Below are 11,579 nucleotides of genomic sequence, written 5' to 3'. Positions count from 1 at the left end.
TTTCCTTTGTGTGATATAAGTTGATTTCTTGTTCAGTCATCTTTGCTCCTGATGATTGGGTGGGCCATTTATTGATACCTGGGAGTAGGGGAAACAGATGAGAACTCAAGAAATTAAGTTTAAAGTATCTTTAGATGACAGAATAAGAATTGCACTGGTAATTTGAGGGACTTCCTGGTAGGTAAATCAAATTTCTTTGGTGATGACAGAAATATCAGTGTCATAGGCAGCTTTTTTGCTTTTGTTTTGCTGTGTTTTGTTGACCTAACATGAAAGCAGCTAGCTTTCGCTCATAGGTTTTCTTTAGATATTCCAAATAAGATCTGGGCAGTCAGGTTTCAGTTCTGAATGGCACTACAAAAAGCTGCTACAATTTACCAGAGACTGAGTGGCTTAAACATCAAACATTTATTTCTTATTGTTCTGGAGTCTTGGAGTCTGACATCAGGGTAACAGACACAATCATGGTTTCTAGTAATGTTGCATCACAAGAAGAAAAGACTCTTACTGAATTTGTGCAAATAACTATCTTGCCATAAAAATATCCAGTAAGAGCTCAGAATTCTGGAAAGAGCAGGCAAGGTAAAATGAAAACATAAAAATATTTCATTTTTATTTACAAATATATGGTACATTAAATTGTTGTGAGTTATATATAGCGTAGAGAAAAGCAAAAAAAGATTTCCTTATATCTGGAAAATAAATACTAAGGAACCAGAATATTTTCAAACAAAAAGTCATTTAAAAAGAAACCCTAGTCAATTTTAGCCTTCCACTGAATCAAGGGGCAATATACACTCAGGCCATTCCATCCTTCCTGAACCATCTAGGAAGCATTATGAATGTCATAGTCCAGAAACCTGAGACTAATCGTGAGATGTAGAACGCTTCTCCTTTCCCACATGTTATCTGTATAAGGACTATTTATAGCAATTTCTTTTGCCTACTCTATTGTGTCTATTGTGTCTGAGACCTATATATATATTATATTAACAGAGCATACTAAAAAGCAAAATAGAAAAAGCAAAATCCAAGTTGAAGAGACAGTAAGTATCATAACAAAGATGGCGGGATGTAGGAATTATAAGACCGGGGATTAAAAGTAACTATGATTAATACACCATGAGCTCTAAAGAAAAAAGTACAGCATGCAAGAACAGATTGCCGATGTACTGAAAGAGAGAAATAAGAAGAACCAAAAAGAAATGTTAGACATCAAAAACACTGTTAAAGATATTAGTAATATTTTTGATAGGCTTGGCATACTGGGAGTGACTGAGAAAACAATCTGTGAAGTTGAGTATATAGTGATAAAAACCTCTCCAAAATTAAAAAGCAAACAGGACAAAGTCTAAAATAAACAGAGTTTCAAAGGACTGCAGAATGAATACAGTAAAAGGTGTAAATATATATACTAGGACTCTCAGAGGAAGATCAAAGAGAGACAGGAACAACATATCCAAAACAATAATAACTTGGAATTTCTCTAAGTCAATTGTCAGATAACAAACCACAGGTTCAGGAATCTCAGAGGATTCCAAATAGGATGGATTTAAACTAAAATAAAAGTATACCTAAGCATATTTTCAAATTGCAGGAAAAAAAAAGATAAAGAAAAATATTTTGAAAAAAGACAGGGGAAAGTTACCTTACACATAGAGGGGCAAAGTTAAAAGTGACATCTGACTTCTCAGAAATTACACAGGGAAAAAGAGAGTTGGAATGATTTAAAGTATTCAGAGGAAAATATCATCAGTTAAGATTTCCCCATCCTGTGAAGTCCTTCAAAAATAAAAGGAAAATAAAGATTCTGTCAGACAAACAAATGTATTTTGTTGTCAGCATTCTTGCCTTGGAAGAAATGTCAAAAGAAATTCTCTAGAGAAAAGGTATACAAGTCAGATCATGAATTCTAATAAACACACACACACACACACACACACACACACACGACCACAGAAGAAGAAATAAGTGGAGATAAAATAAAAACATTTTTCTTTATCTTTAATTGATTTAACAGATGTTTGTCCAAAATAATAGCAACATAATCCCAGAACTGGGGAGGCTGAGGCAGGAGGATTGCTGTGAATTTGAGGCCAGCCTGGTCCACATAGAGAGTTCAGGGGCAGGCTGTACTATATAGTGAGATCCTGTCCCCAAAAACCAAATGAAACCAAATCAAAACAAAAAAATAAGATATCACAATGTAGCATCTGATCTTATATGCTTTTATAAATATCATGTATATGCTTATGTATGTGTGTGTATTACAAACTATAAGAACAAATAAAAGAAACAGAACTTCAAGAAGAAATAGAAGAATCTATTACAGTCAGACCCTTCAGCATCCCTTTACCATAAATGGTCAGACTGAGCAGACAAAAAGTCAGTAAAGGCAAAGTTGAACTCAAAACCACCATCCATCAACTGAATGGAATTGATATATACAGACTACATGCAACAACAGCAGAATATACATTATGCAAAATACATGTCATTCTTAACCTCACATGGAACATTTATGATTCTATGAGCTTATTAAAGGAGGAAATCATAGGAATTCTCTACATTCTCTTTCAGAAGATAGAAGCAAAAGGAGCAGATCCTGACTCCTTCTATGAGGTCAGTAGACAATACTGAAACAAGAAAAAGACATAACAAGAAAACTACAGAGCAATGTCTCTCACAAACATAGATGCAAAAATCCTCAAGAAAATATTAGCAAATTAAATAAAACTATGTATAAAAATAATTATGTACTTCCCCTACAAGGGAAAAGCAAAAAATGTGAGAAAATGAAAAAATGGAAACAAAGTCTTCCCAAATAGGGAAGGGTGGAGGGGGTGAAGGGAGGACAGGGAATGGGGAAAAGATGAGACCCAAGATCTCTCATGTAAAGGTACAAGACCTGAATGATAAATGTAACTGTACTATATATTTAAAAAGTACCAATAAACTCAATGAGAAAAAAAATAATTATGTACTTTGAACAAGTGAGATTTCTTTCATATATGCAAAGCTGATTTAATATTAAAAATTTAATTGATGTATCAATGTTATACATCATATCAATAGGCAGAAAAACAAAAATCACATGACCATTTCAATATATGACAAAAGCCAATGTGCATACATGCTTAATAGCTCTCAAAAAACTAAGAATAGAGGGAAATTTTCTCAACTTAATTAAAAAATATCTACAAAAACCTTCAGCTAATGGTGAAGAAAGTAGAAGCATTCTGATTACAATCAAGAATAAGCCAAAAATGTCTTCTCTCTTCCCTTAATGTCCTACTGTGAAGTCCCAGTTAATTCAAGAATACATGAAAAGAAAATAACAGGCATATATAGATTAGGAAAGAAGTTAAAAAAAAAGTCTCTTGGTTTTTTGCAGATGGCATTGTTATCTATGAAGAAAATTCGGCAGCCAACAACAACCAACACAAACACAAAAAAAATCAACCCTTTAAGAAGTAATTATAGCAAGGTTCTGTGATAAAAGGTTAACATACAAAAGTCATTTGATTATATACCAGAAATAAACAAGTATAATTTGAAATAAATGACATATCATTTATATCAAAAATCACAAAATTAAATATGTAAGTAGAAATCTCACAAAGTATGTGTAAGATCTATATGAGAAGAATTACAAAATTATAATGAAAAAGCAAGAGAGAAATAGTAAATCGAGATATATTAAATGTTCATAGATAGAAAGACTCAATACTATCAAGTTCTTCCCAATTTAATTTATAGATTCCACTTAATTCCAATAAATATTCAGGCAAGTTATTTTGTTGATATTGACAAACAGATTCTAAAGTTTACACAGAGAGTCAAAAGGCCCAGAATAGCCAACACAATACTGAAATGGAGCAACAAAGTTGGAAGACGCACTGAACAACTTCAAGACCTACTCTAAAGCTATATCAGAATAATGTACATTGGTGAAAGAATTAGAAAAGTAGACCAATAGGGCAGAATATAAAACCTAGAAATACATCCACTTAATCAACTAGTCTTTGAAAACAGAGGAAAGACAATATAATAGACCAAAGATAGGGTTTTAAATAAATGGTGCTGGAACACCTAAACATCCAAGTTAAAAAAAAAAAAACTGAATCTAGACATAGATAATACACTTCTCGAAAATTAACTGAAAATGAATCATGGACCTAAATGTAAAATGAAGATAATAGATATAGATAAAATTCCTCATCCTGTCATATACAGGGCTTTTTGAAGGTGGCTGCATCTAAAGGTATGCAATGCTGGGACTGATTCGTGGTATGATGCTGGGATTAAGGGTGCCTCACCCTGGGTGTGCATACTACCTACCCTAAGGTTGGGGTGGGTAGCCTAGATAGACTATAAAGGACAGAATGAGGGCTGATCTTTTTGCTTGCCACTTGCTGCTTGCTGTTTCACTACTTCATTACTTTGCTGCTTTCCTGCCTTCTGCCTGCCATGAACTGTTTTGCCTCTGTGCTGCACCTCTGCTCTGCCACCCTGCCTTTGAGCCAGCCAACTATGAACTGAAACCTCTACAAACTATCAGCTAACATAAACCCTTCCTCCTTTAACTTTGGGTGTTGGGTGTTTTCTCTGCAACAAGAAAAGTAACTAAGACAACATGAAAGGTATGATCCATGTAAAAATATTTTAAAAGTTATAGCTCAAATTTAAACTTTTATGCTCTGAGGAATACAGTGTAAAGAGAATAGAGAAGACAGGCCACGATGAAAAAATGTTTACAAAAGATGTATATGACAAAGAGTTGTTATATAAAACATACAAAAGACTCAAAACTCAACAATAAATCTGGGTGCTATGGTACACGCCTGTAATCTCAACTACTTTAGAGACTGAGCCAGGAAGATCTCAAGTTGAAGCCTAGGCTGATCAGCTTAGAGATCTGGTGAGACATTGATTCAAAATAAAAAAACAAAACGATATGGGGATATAACTCAGTACAAAGGCCCTATGTTTAATCCCAGAACTGTATATAAACACACACACACACACACACACACACACACACACACACACACACACAAAGCAGTAAGTAAACCAACAACTGAAACACCTGAATTGAAAAATAGGTGAAATAGCTTAACAGAGACTTCATCAAAGAAGATATGCAGATGGAAAATAAGCATATAAAATTATGATCCATAATATGTGTCATGAAATTAATACCAATTAAAACTAATGTGAGCTAAAGGGAACCTCTAGTCCCAGCTCTTTGAGGTATCTCCATATTGATTTCCACAGTGGTTGCACCAGTCTGCACTCCCACCAACAATGGAGAAGGGCTCCTTTCTCCCCACAACCCCGCCAACATTTGTTATTGGTTGATTTCTTGATAGCAGCCCTTCTTTGTGGGGTGAGGTGGAATCTCAGTGTTGTTTGCATCTGCATCTCTCAAATGACCAGTGATGTGGAACATTTTTTCATATATTTACTTGATGCTCTTACTTCTTTGTCTGAAAAATGTCTGTTCATTTCAGATGCCCATTTTTGAATGGGGTCTTTATATTTGGGGGGCTGACAGTTTTGAGTTCTTTATGCATTCTAGATAATAGTCCTTTGTCTGAGGAGCTAGAGGTTCCATTTGACCCCACCATCCCTCTGCTGGGTATCTTTCCAAAAGAATTAAAAGAATCATATCAGAGTGACATTTGCACACCCATGTTTATAGCGGCACAGTTTGTAGTAGTTAAAACTTGGAAACAGCCCATTTGCCCATAAGTTGGAGATTGGATAAAGAAGATGTGGTTTTTCTATAAAATGGACTACTGCTCAGCCATAAAGAATGAGAAATTAGATTCATTCATAGGAAAATGGATACATATTGAGGATATACTCTTAAGTGAAATAAATAAGTCACACATGTGTAAATACTGAATAGATTTTCTGGTGTGAATAAACTGTAATAGTACATAAGATACTAATGAGATAACTGACACTGTGAAATGGGAAGAAAAGGGCTAAAGGTGTAGGGAAAGTGGGAAGGGTAGGGGAAAGGTAGTAAGGGAAAAAGATATGAGAAAAATGAAAAAATGGAAATAAAGTGTTTGTAAATGGGGAGGGGAAGAGAGGGTGAAGGGAGGGCAGGGACAAGGGGAAAACATGAGAACCAAGACCTGTCATGTAAAGGTACAAGATCCCAACAATGAATGTAACTGTACTGTATACCTAAAATGTACCAATGAACTCAATAAAAGAAAACAATAAAATCAATAAAAATCAATAAAAAAACTAACGTGAGCTATCAAAACACATCTAATAGAATGAATCCACAACACTGAAAACAGCACAGATGATGGAGTAGAACAACAGGAACTTATGCTTGCTGCTGGTGAGAATGTGAATGGCACAGCCATTCTGAAAGATAGCTTTGCAGTTTCCATACAAAAGGGAACATAATGTTACAACTTGTGTCAAACTCAACCCCCTAAAGATGTTAAGAAGCAGACTTTTGGAAGGGGGTTGGATCCTGAGAGCACTAACTTATTGATGGATGACCTGGAAGGGTGTGTCTTAGCCTCAGCATCTCTCTCTCTCTCTCTCTCTCTCTCTCTCTCTCTCTCTATCTCTCTCTCTCTCTCTCTCTCTCCTCCCTGGCCACCATCAGGGATCAGGGGAGTAGCTTTCCCCCACCATGCTGTTTCTGCCTTGCCTCAGGCCTAAAGCAACAGACTGACTCAATCACAGACCAAAATCTCTGAAACCATGAGCCAAAAATAAACCTTTACTCTTGGGAGTTATCAGGTGTTTCGTCACAGCCACATAACACTAACATACCTACTCTTACTGTACATGTCAATAATCATGTTTCTGATACTCAAAGAACTGAAACTTATACCCACATCAACATGGACATTTATACTTGCATTTTTCTAAGTGTCCCAAGATGTTCTTCAGTGGTCGAATGGACAAATAAACTGTATTACAGGCAGAAAATCGAGTAATCAGGGTTAAAAAGAAATGAGTTATCAAACCATGAAAAGATGTGGAGGCAACTTAATGCCTCCACTGCCAATATAAAAAAGACTATATGCTATATAATTCTCTAACATCCTGAAATATAGCAATAACAAAAAGATTAGTGATTGCTAGGAGTGGGCTGGAGACAGTCACAACTAGGAAGAGTGCACAGTAGTTTTAGTGGAATGGCTATAATCGATCATACTGTAATGATGGATCTATGTCACAGATCTATTTAAACCCTTAAATCACATGGAATCAACAGTGAATCCCTCTGGAAACTGTGGACGTTGAGTGGTTGTGATATGTCAATATAGGTTTCTTAATAACAGTTGTACTACTCTGGTGGGATGTATTAATAAAGAGAAAGGCTACCTATACATGTTTGGGGGTTGAGGGAATAAAGGAAGTCAAACTTCCTTACGTTTCTTGACCTTAAAATTTCTTTAAAAAAATAATGAGATTTCATTATTAAAAAAATGACAAAATTGACAAGAGAATTTGACTATTTTTGTGACACATTTTAAAATAATAACTGAAATTATGATTGATAGCATTATACTAGGACACTGCTGGAAAAGTCTTTGGCATGTTTTATGAATTTTATACAATTTTGATGACATTTATGTTAATAGTATTTACCCTAAAGAAAGTTAAATGTGTCTTTCTTATATGACTATGCCTTTTTAGGAAAAAAAATTTTTTTTTGGGGGGGGGGTTTATTGAGACAGGGTCTCACTATGTACTTCATACTGCCCTGGAACTCACTGTGTAGCCCAGGCTGTTCTCGAACTCATGGCGATCCTCCTGCCTCAACCTCCTGAGTGCTGGGATTACAGGTGTGTGCCACTACTCCAGGCTCCTTTTTATGAAATTTAATGTATCAAATAGGACAGATTGCTTTAACACCTCTCTTTTCACAAGGTGAAAGAACAAATCCTTTGAGATTTTTTTTCAGAGGCTGTTTGGAAAATTTCAATATCAATTTGAGGGCCAAAAGATATAATTCAAGATTTGATTTTAGGAATGCATAATTGTTACAAATGTTATAAGGTGTCAGCTCCTTTAAGAGTGAGAAGTCTCAGTTTTCTTAAGCAATCAAGCACATGGTGAAGATTCTCAACAAAAAGCATAGAAAAGCTCTGACAGGAGTCAGAAATTTTGTTTCTTGAGTGGATTACTTGAAAGGTAAAGAAAGCCCTTTTTATACCTTCTTATTAAAAGTAAATAAAGGGCCGGGGATTTAACCCAGTGGTGCAGCCGCTTGCCTTGCAAGTGCAACAACCCAAGTTCAATCCCCAGAACCAAAAAGCAAACAAACAAACTAACTAACAAAAACATACAGTAAAAGTAAATCAATAATTCAAGAAAATTGTCATTTTGACAGAGAAAAACACATTTTACATCAATATACTTTTGTATCAAAGTTCATTTTTGAAAATTTCATAAATAAATGTATTCACTCTTAACCAGGTTGACTCACTCATTTTTTTGTGCAAACTTTTTATATTTCAAGTTGGTTTTAGTTTTCCATAATTTTTCTACATCTCATTTTCAAGCAACTAATCACTCTACGATAAAATTACTCTTTTTCTCTTAACAAAAATGTTTTATATCTTATATAGTTTTCCTTATAGAAAACCATATCTTACTTTCTTCATATAATTTGCATACAGAGTTATTTTACTTACCATTTTTCCCACTATTGAGGATGGAACCCAGGGCTTTGCATTGAGCTGACACTCCACTCCTTCTTATTTTATTATTGTGGTTTTGGTTTTGGCTTTGTTTTGCTTTGTTTCACTTTTTTTTTCTTTCATTGAGTTTATTGGTACATTTTAGGTATACAGTACAGTTACATTCATTATTAGGATCTTGTACCTTTACATGACAGGTCTTGGTTTCATTTTTTCCCCCTTACTCCTGCACTACCCTCACCCCATTTCACTTTTTAGTTTTGAAACCTGGTTTTGCTCAGCTGCTGAATTGCACAGGCTGCGTCAGTCTCCTAAGGTGCTGGTATTACAGGCATGTGCCACCACTCCCAGCTTCGCTGTTATTTTTAGTAGTTACAGTTTTATATATTGAGCATAACTTTCAACCATGGGTCACCCTTCTTTTACAGAGAAAATTCCAAAGTATATGTATAGATTTATATGAACTGAGTAAAGTGGAACTTTGATGGCTATGAACTGGCCATTATATACTAATATTCTGTAGCAAGTTTTATGACTATATCACCACACATTTTTATATGCATTTGCTGTTTTGTAATACAAATTTTTAATGTTCCAAAAAAGACACATTTATAAACAGAGTCGGGTATGTGTACATGCCATATATAGTAAGCTATACCATACATAAGCAAGCTAAAAGTACACATCAACTTAACAACAGATATTTCCATATTTCATTAACTGATCTACATTTTAATGAGTACCTATTCCTATAGTTCTAAATTTGCAAGTTACCAAAAATATTCTGGAAACTTATTTTAAGCCAGATATAACATTGTATATAGCTATCATCTCAACTATTTTCCTTTTAACTATTTTTAACCTTTTTTGACTAGAAACTCAAGTGGAATAAAAATATATGCTCACCAATGCTGATAACTCAGGATGTATTTGATTGCATTAAATCTATAATATCAAGCTAGTGTTATTATTAACACTTTCTCAACCTATGTGAATTTGAAAAACCTTTAAGTGGTTTCTGTATTTATGGGAATTTGGGAAGACACTTTATATAGGAAATTATTTCATTCTAATCCTATTAGGATAGAACGCCTTTAAGGGATTTTATGAATGAATTTGGTAATACTCTGGAGGAAGGGAATACCATATATAGACTATACTGTACTATACATATACCTACAGACGCAAAAAGACATCTGTGTTATTTTTAAAATTTTAACCATGATTCAGGCATTAAAATAATAAGACCAATCAACTATCAGACCTGAGTTATGTAAGATTTATTGAAGAGTTGATTCTCATTTTTTGCTCCATTTTCTACTTTTATCCAAACTCTGTTTCTGACAGATGGAAGTGAAGGACACCCACTCAATAGGTGGATACATGTTTTTGCCAATATCTGTAAAGGAGACTTTTAAGATTTTCCAGGCTTATGGACTGCCTTTTAGCAGAAGACGCTAGAAAGGCATCAACCTCGTCTGAGAGGAGGAAACAACCAGTCAGTTTCCAGTTCGTCTTTCTTCTTGTCAGCCTCAGGTAACTGCATGTGGAAGGCTCTGGAGTTCTTCAAAAGCCCCTGATGGAATCTAAGAGGCTGCAGAACTTGACTGAGAAGGAAAAGGTCCGGTCTGGCATGGTGAACAGAAGAGGGGAGGTTGGGACAGGAAAGGAGACTCATCAAAGGATGCAAAGCAGCAGGAGATCAACGGCGGTTAAAGGACGACAGAGAAGCACAGGGGAGAGAGATGTCTGAAAGTCAGTTTGTAGAGATTTTCTTTGTTGCGGCCGTGTTGGGGACTAAATCCAAGACCTTGAGCCCACTAATAAGGAGATCTTAAGGTTCCTAAAACTGTGCATGATGCTATTACCTACCTGAAATCGAGCCACCCAGAAGGCTGAGGCAGGAGGATTGAAAGCTTGAGGCCACCTGGGGCAGATTGGCAAGACTTCAAAAAAATGTTTAGAATAGGGATGAGGGTGTGAAAAGGTTTCATAAAAAAGTCATTGAGGTTCTCAATTCAGCCAGTATTTCAGGTTTACTGAGAAGTTCCCACAGGAAAAGAAGAATGGACAGAGAGGCCCTACATGGATCTAGGAGAAGGATTTCTTATTGCAAGAGTGAGTTATTAAAACCTACTTCAAAAAAGAACCTAGAAAGAACTTCCAGCCCACCCAGGAAGTACTCTTCATCTCAGGAATCAAAACCTGTGCCACTGTGCAGAATGGACCTCAGCACTGGTGCAAGGCATAAATTAAACTGTGAAGTCTCTAATCTATTGGCCAGGGGAGAAGATAAATCTTGAAAGGCTCACACTTAAGGTCGTGAATGAGATGCCTGGGCACCCAGAGATGACTTGGATCTTCTCTGAGTTGTAGACATCACAATTATTTTTAAAAAGCACACAGATACTAATTGGTGACTTATTAAAGATTTGGTTCAAACCTGACTATGACATTGGGTGTTTGGCAATATGAGAAAGCGAACCGACTAGATTCTGAATACAAAGACCAACTGGAGATTTATAGCAAAGGAGTGGTATGGGAGGTTGAGAATGGAGAGTCAGTGGATTACTAAGAAGAAACATCAAGGCTAGGGGGACTTTGACCAAATCTCTTAACAGGATCTCTTACTGAAGGCAAACCAAGAAGGTAAGATATCAAGTGTGGGGTTAATAATAAGTATGACCAGCTATCATCGAGTGTGATCAGAGATCAGCAGTGGCAAAATTTCACCAAACATGACTCAGCAGGATTCTTGCTAAAATCGGACTAAGTGGGCCAAAGATAAAGCCCAAGGTCAGGGCCCAGATGGAGAGAGGATTCAGAGGAATATCTTTCATATCTTTCCAAGTAGAGATACTCAATCAGCCCCACTGGGCCAGAAGGGCA

This window comes from Fukomys damarensis, unplaced genomic scaffold (genome assembly GCF_012274545.1).
Source record: "Fukomys damarensis isolate Sample0158 unplaced genomic scaffold, DMR_v1.0_HiC HiC_scaffold_21, whole genome shotgun sequence".
In the NCBI taxonomy this organism is placed as follows: Eukaryota; Metazoa; Chordata; class Mammalia; order Rodentia; family Bathyergidae; genus Fukomys; species Fukomys damarensis.
Note: the sequence above shows the minus strand (reverse complement) of the source record.